Genomic DNA, 12,978 nt, shown 5'->3' on the forward strand with positions numbered 1-12,978 from the left:
GTGACCAAACTTTGCAAGCATGTGGGGGGGACCCACCCCCACATGCTTGCAAAGTTTGGTCCCCATCGGAGCATGTTTGGGTACGATGGTATGGGGAAGGCCCGGATTTTCCATGGCCTCTTAAGCACCAAGAGACTTGAAAAACCCGCACTGGGCGCTCATTGCCAATCCAAACATGCTCTGATGGGGACCAAACTTTGCAAGCATGTGGGGGAGACCCACCCTTCCCATGCTTGCAAAGTTTGGTCCCCATCGGAGCATGTTTGGGTACGATGGTATGGGGAAGGCCCGGATTTTCCATGGCCTCTTAAGCACCAAGAGACATGAAAAACCCGCACTGGGCGCCAATTGCCAATCCAAACATGCTCTGATGGGGACCAAACTTTGCAAGCATGTGGGGGTGGGTCCCCTCCCCATGCTTGCAAAGTTTGGTCCCCATCAGAGCATGTTTGGGTACGATGGTATGGGGAAGGCCCGGAATTTCCATGGCCTCTTAAGCACCAAGAGACTTGAAAAACCCGCACTGGGCGCCAATTGCCAATCCAAACATGCTCTGATGGGGACCAAACTTTGCAAGCATGTGGGAGGGACCCACCCCCACATTCTTGCAAAGTTTGGTCCCCATCGGAGCATGTTTGGGTACGATGGTATGGGGAAGGCCCGGATTTTCCATGGCCTCTTAAGCACCAAGAGACATGAAAAACCCGCACTGGGCGCTCATTGCCAATCCAAACATGCTCTGATTGTGACCAAAATTTGCAAGCATGTGGGGAAGACCCACCCCCACATGCTTGCAAAGTTTGGTCCCCATCGGGGCATGTTTGGGTACGATGGTATGGGGAAGGCCCGGATTTTCCATGGCCTCTTAAGCACCAAGAGACATGAAAAACCCGCACTGGGTGCCAATTGCCAATCCAAACATGCTCTGATTGTGACCAAACTTTGCAAGCATGTGGGGGGGACCCACCCCCACATGCTTGCAAAGTTTGGTCCCCATCGGAGCATGTTTGGGTACGATGGTATGGGGAAGGCCCGGATTTTCCATGGCCTCTTAAGCACCAAGAGACTTGAAAAACCCGCACTGGGCGCCAATTGCCAATCCAAACATGCTCTGATGGGGACCAAACTTTTCAAGCATGTGGGGGGGACCCACCCCCACATGCTTGCAAAGTCTGGTCCCCATCGGAGCATGTTTGGGTACGATGGTATGGGGAAGGCCCGGATTTTCCATGGCCTCTTAAGCACCAAGAGACATGAAAAACCCGCACTGGGCGCTCATTGCCAATGCAAACATGCTCTGATTGTGACCAAACTTTGCAAGCATGTGGGCGGGACCCACCCCCACATGCTTGCAAAGTTTGGTCCCCATCGGAGCATGTTTGGATACGATGGTATGGGGAAGGCCCGGATTTTCCATGGCCTCTTAAGCACCAAGAGACTTGAAAAGCCCGCACTGGGCGCTCATTGCCAATCCAAACATGCTCTGATGGGGATGAAACTTTGCAAGCATGTGGGGGAGACCCACCCCCACATGCTTGCAAAGTTTGGTCCCCATCGGAGCATGTTTGGGTATGATGGTATGGGGAAGGCCCGGATTTTCCATGGCCTCTTAAGCACCAAGAGACATGAAAAACCCGCACTGGGCGCCAATTGCCAATCCAAACATGCTTTGATGGGGACCAAACTTTGCAAGCATGTGGGGGGGACCCACCCCCACATGCTTGCAAAGTTTGGTCCCCATCGGAGCATGTTTGGGTACGATGGTATGGGGAAGGCCCGGATTTTCCATGGCCTCTTAAGCGCCAAGAGACTTGAAAAACCCGCACTGGGCGCCAATTGCCAATCCAAACATGCTCTGATGGGGACCAAACTTTGCAAGCATGTGGGGGTGGGTCCCCTCCCCATGCTTGCAAAGTTTGGTCCCCATCAGAGCATGTTTGGGTACGATGGTATGGGGAAGGCCTGGAATTTCCATGGCCTCTTAAGCACCAAGAGACTTGAAAAACCCGCACTGGGCGCCAATTGCCAATCCAAACATGCTCTGATGGGGACCAAACTTTGCACGCATGTGGGGGGGACCCTCCCCCACATGCTTGCAAAGTTTGGTCCCCATCGGAGCATGTTTGGGTACGATGGTATGGGGAAGGCCCGGATTTTCCATGGCCTCTTAAGCACCAAGAGACATGAAAAACCCGCACTGGGCGCTCATTGCCAATCCAAAAATGCTCTGATTGTGACCAAACTTTGCAAGCATGTGGGGGAGACCCACCCCCACATGCTTGCAAAGTTTGGTCCCCATCGGAGCATGTTTGGATACGATGGTATGGGGAAGGCCCGGATTTTCCATGGCCTCTTAAGCACCAAGAGACATGAAAAACCCGCACTGGGCGCTCATTGCCAATCCAAACATGCTCTGATTAAGACCAAACTTTGCAAGCATGTGGGGGGGACCCACCCCCACATGCTTGCAAAGTTTGGTCCCCATCTTGGGTACGATGGTATGGGGAAGGCCCGGATTTTCCATGGCCTCTTAAGCACCAAGAGACATGAAAAACCCGCACTGGGCACCAACTGCCAATCCAAACATGCTCTGATTGTGACCAAACTTTGCAAGCATGTGGGGGGGACCCACCCCCACATGCTTGCAAAGTTTGGTCCCCATCGGAGCATGTTTGGGTACGATGGTATGGGGAAGGCCCGGATTTTCCATGGCCTCTTAAGCACCAAGAGACATGAAAAACCCGCACTGGGCGCCAATTGCCAATCCAAACATGCTCTGATTGTGACCAAACTTTGCAAGCATGTGGGGGGGACCCACCCCCACATGCTTGCAAAGTTTGGTCCCCATCGGAGCATGTTTGGGTACGATGGTATGGGGAAGGCCCGGATTTTCCATGGCCTCTTAAGCACCAAGAGACATGAAAAACCCGCACTGGGCGCCAATTGCCAATCCAAACATGCTCTGATTGTGACCAAACTTTGCAAGCATGTGGGGGGGACCCACCCCCACATGCTTGCAAAGTTTGGTCCCCATCGGAGCATGTTTGGGTACGATGGTATGGGGAAGGCCCGGATTTTCCATGGCCTCTTAAGCACCAAGAGACTTGAAAAACCCGCACTGGGCGCCAATTGCCAATCCAAACATGCTCTGATGGGGACCAAACTTTGCAAGCATGTGGGGGAGACCCACCCCCACATGCTTGCAAAGTTTGGTCCCCATCGGAGCATGTTTGGGTACGATGGTATTGGCAATGAGCGCCCAGTGTGGGTTTTTCATGTCTCTTGGTTCTTAAGAGGCCATGGAAAATCCGCGGCTTCCCCATACCATCGTACCCAAACATGCTCCGATGGGGACCAAACTTTGCAAGCATGTGGGGGTGGGTCCCCCCCACATGCTTGCAAAGTTTGGTCACTATCAGAGCATGTTTGGATTGGAAATTGGCATCCAGTGCGGGTTTTTCTAGTCTCTTGGTGCTTAAGAGGCCATGGAAAATCCAGGCCTTCCCCATACCATCGTACCCAAACATGCTCCGATGGGGACCAAACTTTGCAAGCATGTGGGGGTGGGTCCCCCCCACATGCTTGCAAAGTTTGGTCCCCATCAGAGCATCTTTGGATTGGCAATTGGCGCCCAGTGCGGGTTTTTCAAGTCTCTTGGTGCTTAAGAGGCCATGGAAATTCTGGGCCTTCCCCATACCATCGTACCCAAACATGCTCCGATGGGGACCAAACTTTGCAAGCATGTGGTGGTGGGTCCCCCCCACATGCTTGCAAAGTTTGGTCCCCATCAGAGCATGTTTGGATTGGCAATCGGCGCCCAGTGCGGGTTTTTCAAGTCTCTTGGTGCTTAAGAGGCCATGGAAATTCCGGGCCTTCCCCATACCATCGTACCCAAACATGCTCCGATGGGGACCAAACTTTGCAAGCATGTGGGGGTGGGTCCCCCCCACATGCTTGCAAAGTTTGGTCACAATCAGAGCATGTTTGGATTGGCAATTGGCGCCCAGTGCGGGTTTTTCATGTCTCTTGGTGCTTAAGAGGCCATGGAAAATCCGGGCCTTCCCCATACCATCGTACCCAAACATGCTCCGATGGGGACCAAACTTTGCAAGCATGTGGGGGTGGGTCCCCCCCACATGCTTGCAAAGTTTGGTCACAATCAGAGCATGTTTGGATTGGCAATTGGCGCCCAGTGCGGGTTTTTCATGTCTCTTGGTGCTTAAGAGGCCATGGAAAATCCGGGCCTTCCCCATACCATCGTACCCAAACATGCTCCGATGGGGACCAAACTTTGCAAGCATGTGGGGGTGGGTCCCCCCCACATGCTTGCAAAGTTTGGTCACAATCAGAGCATGTTTGGATTGGCAATTGGCGCCCAGTGCGGGTTTTTCATGTCTCTTGGTGCTTAAGAGGCCATGGAAAATCCGGGCCTTCCCCATACCATCGTACCCAAACATGCTCCGATGGGGACCAAACTTTGCAAGCATGTGGGGGTGGGTCCCCCCCACATGCTTGCAAAGTTTGGTCACAATCAGAGCATGTTTGGATTGGCAATTGGCGCCCAGTGCGGGTTTTTCATGTCTCTTGGTGCTTAAGAGGCCATGGAAAATCCGGGCCTTCCCCATACCATCGTACCCAAACATGCTCCGATGGGGACCAAACTTTGCAAGCATGTGGGGGTGGGTCCCCCCCACATGCTTGCAAAGTTTGGTCACAATCAGAGCATGTTTGGATTGGCAGTTGGTGCCCAGTGCGGGTTTTTCATGTCTCTTGGTGCTTAAGAGGCCATGGAAAATCCGGGCCTTCCCCATACCATCGTACCCAAGATGGGGACCAAACTTTGCAAGCATGTGGGGGTGGGTCCCCCCCACATGCTTGCAAAGTTTGGTCTTAATCAGAGCATGTTTGGATTGGCAATGAGCGCCCAGTGCGGGTTTTTCATGTCTCTTGGTGCTTAAGAGGCCATGGAAAATCCGGGCCTTCCCCATACCATCGTACCCAAACATGCTCCGATGGGGACCAGACTTTGCAAGCATGTGGGGGTGGGTCCCCCCCACATGCTTGAAAAGTTTGGTCCCCATCAGAGCATGTTTGGATTGGCAATTGGCACCCAGTGCAGGTTTTTCATGTCTCTTGGTGCTTAAGAGGCCATGGAAAATCCGGGCCTTCCCCATACCATCGTACCCAAACATGCCCCGATGGGGACCAAACTTTGCAAGCATGTGGGGGTGGGTCTTCCCCACATGCTTGCAAATTTTGGTCACAATCAGAGCATGTTTGGATTGGCAATGAGCGCCCAGTGCGGGTTTTTCATGTCTCTTGGTGCTTAAGAGGCCATGGAAAATCCGGGCCTTCCCCATACCATCGTACCCAAACATGCTCCGATGGGGACCAAACTTTGCAAGCATGTGGGGGTGGGTCCCCCCCACATGCTTGCAAAGTTTGGTCACAATCAGAGCATGTTTGGATTGGCAATTGGCGCCCAGTGCGGGTTTTTCATGTCTCTTGGTGCTTAAGAGGCCATGGAAAATCCGGGCCTTCCCCATACCATCGTACCCAAACATGCTCCGATGGGGACCAAACTTTGCAAGCATGTGGGGGTGGGTCCCCCCCACATGCTTGCAAAGTTTGGTCACAATCAGAGCATGTTTGGATTGGCAATTGGCGCCCAGTGCGGGTTTTTCATGTCTCTTGGTGCTTAAGAGGCCATGGAGAATCCGGGCCTTCCCCATACCATCGTACCCAAGATGGGGACCAAACTTTGCAAGCATGTGGGGGTGGGTCCCTTCCACATGCTTGCAAAGTTTGGTCACAATCAGAGCATGTTTGGATTGGCAATGAGCTCCCAGTGCGGGTTTTTCATGTCTCTTGGTGCTTAAGAGGCCATGGAAAATCCGGGCCTTCCCCATACCATCGTACCCAAACATGCTCCGATGGGGACCAAACTTTGCAAGCATGTGGGGGTGGGTCCCCCCCACATGCTTGCAAGGTTTGGTCACAATCAGAGCATGTTTGGATTGGCAATGAGCACCCAGTGCGGGTTTTTCATGTCTCTTGGTGCTTAAGAGGCCATGGAAAATCCGGGCCTTCCCCATACCATCGTACCCAAACATGCTCCGATGGGGACCGAACTTTGCAAGCATGTGGGGGAGGGTCCCCCCCACATGCTTGCAAAGTTTGGTCCCCATCAGAGCATGTTTGGATTGGCAATTGGCGCCCAGTGCGGGTTTTTCAAGTCTCTTGGTGCTTAAGAGGCCATGGAAATTCCAGGCCTTCCCCATACCATCGTACCCAAACATGCTCTGATGGGGACCAAACTTTGCAAGCATGGGGAGGGGACCCACCCCCACATTCTTGCAAAGTTTGGTCCCCATCAGAGCATGTTTGGATTGGCAATTGGCGCCCAGTGCGGGTTTTTCAAGTCTCTTGGTGCTTAAGAGGCCATGGAAAATCCGGGCCTTCCCCATACCATCGTACCCAAACATGCTCCGATGGGGACCAAACTTTGCAAGCATGTGGGGGTGGGTCCCCCCCACATGCTTGCAAAGTTTGGTCCCCATCAGAGCATGTTTGGATTGGCAATTGGCGCCCAGTGCGGGTTTTTCAAGTCTCTTGGTGCTTAAGAGGCCATGGAAAATCCGGGCCTTCCCCATACCATCGTACCCAAGATGGGGACCAAACTCTGCAAGCATGTGGGGGTGGGTCCCCCCCACATGCTTGCAAAGTTTGGTCACAATCAGAGCATGTTTGGATTGGCAATGAGCGCCCAGTGCGGGTTTTTCATGTCTCTTGGTGCTTAAGAGGCCATGGAAAATCCGGGCCTTCCCCATACCATCGTACCCAAACATGCTCCGATGGGGACCAAACTTTGCAAGCATGTGGGGGTGGGTCCCCCCCACATGCTTGCAAAGTTTGGTCACAATCAGAGCATGTTTGGATTGGCAATGAGCGCCCAGTGCGGGTTTTTCATGTCTCTTGGTGCTTAAGAGGCCATGGAGAATCCGGGCCTTCCCCATACCATCGTACCCAAACATGCTCCGATGGGGACCAAACTTTGCAAGCATGTGGAGGAGGGTCCCCCCCACATGCTTGCAAAGTTTGGTCCCCATTAGAGCATGTTTGGATTGGCAATTGGCGCCCAGTGCGGGTCTTTCAAGTCTCTTGGTGCTTAAGAGGCCATGGAAATTCCAGGCCTTTCCCATACCATCGTACCCAAACATGCTCTGATGGGGACCAAACTTTGCAAGCATGGGAAGGGGACCCACCCCCACATTCTTGCAAAGTTTGGTCCCCATCAGAGCATGTTTGGATTGGCAATTGGCGCCCAGTGCGGGTTTTTCAAGTCTCTTGGTGCTTAAGAGGCCATGGAAAATCCGGGCCTTCCCCATACCATCGTACCCAAACATGCTCCGATGGGGACCAAGCTTTGCAAGCATGTGGGGGTGGGTCCCCCCCACATGCTTGCAAAGTTTGGTCCCCATCAGAGCATGTTTGGATTGGCAATTGGCACCCAGTGCGGGTTTTTCAAGTCTCTTGGTGCTTAAGAGGCCATGGAAATTCCGGGCCTTCCCCATACCATCGTACCCAAACATGCTCCGATGGGGACCAAACTTTGCAAGCATGTGGGGGTGGGTCCCCCCCACATGCTTGCAAAGTTTGGTCCCCATCAGAGCATGTTTGGATTGGCAATTGGCGCCCAGTGCGGGTTTTTCATGTCTCTTGGTGCTTAAGAGGCCATGGAAAATCCGGGCCTTCCCCATACCATCATACCCAAACATGCTCCGATGGGGACCAAACTTTGCAAGCATGTGGGGGTGGGTCTCCCCCACATGCTTTCAAAGTTTCGTCCCCATCAGAGCATGTTTGGATTGGCAATGAGCGCCCAGTGCGGGTTTTTCAAGTCTCTTGGTGCTTAAGAGGCCATGGAAAATCCGGGCCTTCCCCATACCATCGTACCCAAACATGCTCCGATGGGGACCAAACTTTGCAAGCATGTGGGGGTGGGTCCCCCCCACATGCTTGCAAAGTTTGGTCCCCATCAGAGCATGTTTGGATTGGCAATGAGCGCCCAGTGCGGGTTTTTCATGTCTCTTGGTGCTTAAGAGGCCATGGAAAATCCGGGCCTTCCCCATACCATCGTACCCAAACATGCTCCGATGGGGACCAGACTTTGCAAGCATGTGGGGGTGGGTCCCCCCCAAATGCTTGCAAAGTTTGGTCACAATCAGAGCATGTTTGGATTGGCAATTGGCGCCCAGTGCGGGTTTTTCATGTCTCTTGGTGCTTAAGAGGCGATGGAAAATCCGGGCCTTCCTCATACGATCGTACCCAAGATGGGGACCAAACTTTGCAAGCATGTGGGGGTGGGTCCCCCCCACATGCTTGCAAAGTTTGGTCACAATCAGAGCATGTTTGGATTGGCAATGAGCGCCCAGTGCGGGTTTTTCATGTCTCTTGGTGCTTAAGAGGCCATGGAAAATCCGGGCCTTCCCCATACCATCGTACCCAAACATGCTCCGATGGGGACCAAACTTTGCAAGCATGTGGGGGTGGGTCCCCCCCACATGCTTGCAAAGTTTGGTCACAATCAGAGCATATTTGGATTGGCAATTGGCGCCCAGTGCGGGTTTTTCATGTCTCTTGGTGCTTAAGAGGCCATGGAGAATCCGGGCCTTCCCCATACCATCGTACCCAAACATGCTCCGATGGGGACCAAACTTTGCAAGCATGTGGAGGAGGGTCCCCCCCACATGCTTGCAAAGTTTGATCCCCATCAGAGCATGTTTGGATTCGCAATTGGCGCCCAGTGCGGGTCTTTCAAGTCTCTTGGTGCTTAAGAGGCCATGGAAATTCCAGGCCTTCCCCATACCATCGTACCCAAACATGCTCGGATGGGGACCAAACTTTGCAAGCATGGGAAGGGGACCCACCCCCACATGCTTGCAAAGTTTGGTCCCCATCAGAGCATGTTTGGATTGGCAATTGGCGCCCAGTGCGGGTTTTTCAAGTCTCTTGGTGCTTAAGAGGCCATGGAAAATCCGGGCCTTCCCCATACCATCGTACCCAAACATGCTCCGATGGGGACCAAGCTTTGCAAGCATGTGGGGGTGGGTCCCCTCCACATGCTTGCAAAGTTTGGTCCCCATCAGAGCATGTTTGGATTGGCAATTGGCGCCCAGTGCGGGTTTTTCAAGTCTCTTGGTGCTTAAGAGGCCATGGAAATTCCGGGCCTTCCCCATACCATCGTACCCAAACATGCTCCGATGGGGACCAAACTTTGCAAGCATGTGGGGGTGGGTCCCCCCCACATGCTTGCAAAGTTTGGTCCCCATCAGAGCATGTTTGGATTGGCAATTGGCGCCCAGTGCGGGTTTTTCATGTCTCTTGGTGCTTAAGAGGCCATGGAAAATCCGGGCCTTCCCCATACCATCATACCCAAACATGCTCCGATGGGGACCAAACTTTGCAAGCATGTGGGGGTGGGTCTCCCCCACATGCTTGCAAAGTTTCGTCCCCATCAGAGCATGTTTGGATTGGCAATGAGCGCCCAGTGCGGGTTTTTCAAGTCTCTTGGTGCTTAAGAGGCCATGGAAAATCCGGGCCTTCCCCATACCATCGTACCCAAACATGCTCCGATGGGGACCAAACTTTGCAAGCATGTGGGGGTGGGTCCCCCCCACATGCTTGCAAAGTTTGGTCACAATCAGAGCATGTTTGGATTGGCAATGAGCGCCCAGTGCGGGTTTTTCATGTCTCTTGGTGCTTAAGAGGCCATGGAAAATCCGGGCCTTCCCCATACCATCATACCCAAACATGCTCCGATGGGGACCAGACTTTGCAAGCATGTGGGGGTGGGTCCCCCCCACATGCTTGAAAAGTTTGGTCCCCATCAGAGCATGTTTGGATTGGCAATTGGCGCCCAGTGCGGGTTTTTCAAGTCTCTTGGTGCTTAAGAGGCCATGGAAAATCCGGGCCTTCCCCATACCATCGTACCCAAACATGCTCCGATGGGGACCAAACTTTGCAAGCATGTGGGGGGGACCCACCCCCACATGCTTGCAAAGTTTGGTCCCCATCGGAGCATGTTTGGGTACGATGGTATGGGGAAGGCACGGAATTTCCATGGCCTCTTAAGCACCAAGAGACTTGAAAAACCCGCACTGGGCGCCAATTGCCAATCCAAACATGCTCTGATGGGGACCAAACTTTGCAAGCATGTGGGGGGGACCTACCCCCACATGCTTGCAAGGTTTGGTCCCCATCGGAGCATGTTTGGGTACGATGGTATGGGGAAGGCCCGGAATTTCCATGGCCTCTTAAGCACCAAGAGACTTGAAAAACCCGCACTGGGCGCCAATTGCCAATCCAAACATGCTCTGATGGGGACCAAACTTTGCAAGCATGTGGGGGGGACCCACCCCCACATGCTTGCAAAGTTTGGTCCCCATCGGAGCATGTTTGGGTATGATGGTATGGGGAAGGCTCGGATTTTCCATGGCCTCTTAAGCACCAAGAGACTTGAAAAACCCGCACTGGGCGCCAATTGCCAATCCAAACATGCTCTGATGGGGACCAAACTTTGCAAGCATGTGGGGGGGACCCACCCCCACATGCTTGCAAAGTTTGGTCCCCATCGGAGCATGTTTGGGTACGATGGTATGGGGAAGGCACGGAATTTCCATGGCCTCTTAAGCACCAAGAGACTTGAAAAACCCGCACTGGGCGCCAATTGCCAATCCAAACATGCTCTGATGGGGACCAAACTTTGCAAGCATGTGGGGGGGACCTAGCCCCACATGCTTGCAAAGTTTGGTCCCCATCGGAGCATGTTTGGGTACGATGGTATGGGGAAGGCCCGGAATTTCCATGGCCTCTTAAGCACCAAGAGACTTGAAAAACCCGCACTGGGCGCCAATTGCCAATCCAAACATGCTCTGATGGGGACCAAACTTTGCAAGCATGTGGGGGGGACCCACCCCCACATGCTTGCAAAGTTTGGTCCCCATCGGAGCATGTTTGGGTATGATGGTATGGGGAAGGCCCGGATTTTCCATGGCCTCTTCAGCACCAAGAGACTTGAAAAACCCGCACTGGGCGCCAATTGCCAATCCAAACATGCTCTGATGGGGACCAAACTTTGCAAGCATGTGGGGGGGACCCACCCCCACATGCTTGCAAAGTTTGGTCCCCATCGGAGCATGTTTGTGTACGATGGTATGGGGAAGGCCCGGATTTTCCATGGCCTCTTAAGCACCAAGAGACATGAAAAACCCGCACTGGGCGCTCATTGCCAATCCAAACATGCTTTGATTGTGACCAAACTTTGCAAGCATGTGGGGGGGACCCACCCCCACATGCTTGCAAAGTTTGGTCCCCATCGGAGCATGTTTGGGTACGATGGTATGGGGAAGGCCCGGAATTTCCATGGCCTCTTAAGCACCAAGAGACTTGAAAAACCCGCACTGGGCGCCAATTGCCAATCCAAACATGCTCTGATGGGGACGAAACTTTGCAAGCATGTGGGGGGGACCCACCCCCACATGCTTGCAAAGTTTGGTCCCCATCGGAGCATGTTTGGGTACGATGGTATGGGGAAGGCCCGGAATTTCCATGGCCTCTTAAGCACCAAGAGACTTGAAAAACCCGCACTGGGCGCCGATTGCCAATCCAAACATGCTCTGATGGGGACCAAACTTTGCAAGCATGTGGGGGGGACCCACCACCACATGCTTGCAAAGTTTGGTCCCCATCGGAGCATGTTTGGGTACGATGGTATGGGGAAGGCCCAGAATTTCCATGGCCTCTTAAGCACCAAGAGACTTGAAAAACCCGCACTGGGCGCCAATTGCCAATCCAAAGATGCTCTGATGGGGACCAAACTTTGCAAGCATGTGGGGGGGACCCACCCCCACATGCTTGCAAAGTTTGGTCCCCATCGGAGCATGTTTGGGTACGATGGTATGGGGAAGGCCTGGATTTTCCATGGCCTCTTAAGCACCAAGAGACTAGAAAAACCCGCACTGGATGCCAATTTCCAATCCAAACATGCTCTGATAGTGACCAAACTTTGCAAGCATGTGGGGGGGACCCACCCCCACATGCTTGCAAAGTTTGGTCCCCATCGGAGCATGTTTGGGTACGATGGTATGGGGAAGCCCCGGATTTTCCATGGCCTCTTAAGAACCAAGAGACATGAAAAACCCACACTGGGCGCTCATTGCCAATACCATCGTACCCAAACATGCTCCGATGGGGACCAAACTTTGCAAGCATGTGGGGGTGGGTCTCCCCCACATGCTTGCAAAGTTTGGTCCCCATCAGAGCATGTTTGGATTGGCAATTGGCGCCCAGTGCGGGTTTTTCAAGTCTCTTGGTGCTTAAGAGGCCATGGAAAATCCGGGCCTTCCCCATACCATCGTACCCAAACATGCTCCGATGGGGACCAAACTTTGCAAGCATGTGGGGGTGGGTCCCCCCCACATGCTTGCAAAGTTTGGTCACAATCAGAGCATGTTTGGATTGGCAATTGGCGCCCAGTGCGGGTTTTTCATGTCTCTTGGTGCTTAAGAGGCCATGGAAAATCCGGGCCTTCCCCATACCATCGTACCCAAACATGCTCCGATGGGGACCAGACTTTGCAAGCATGTGGGGGTGGGTCCCCCCCACATGCTTGAAAAGTTTGGTCCCCATCAGAGCATGTTTGGATTGGCAATTGGCGCCCAGTGCGGGTTTTTCAAGTCTCTTGGTGCTTAAGAGGCCATGGAAAATCCGGGCCTTCCCCATACCATCGTACCCAAACATGCTCCGATGGGGACCAAACTTTGCAAGCATGTGGGGGTGGGTCCCCCCCACATGCTTGCAAAGTTTGGTCACAATCAGAGCATGTTTGGATTGGCAATTGGCGCCCAGTGCGGGTTTTTCATGTCTCTTGGTGCTTAAGAGGCCATGGAAAATCCGGGCCTTCCCCATACCATCGTA

Source organism: Cibotium barometz, chromosome 33 (assembly GCF_041138505.1).
Source record: "Cibotium barometz isolate CiBa-2024 chromosome 33, ASM4113850v1, whole genome shotgun sequence".
In the NCBI taxonomy this organism is placed as follows: Eukaryota; Viridiplantae; Streptophyta; class Polypodiopsida; order Cyatheales; family Cibotiaceae; genus Cibotium; species Cibotium barometz.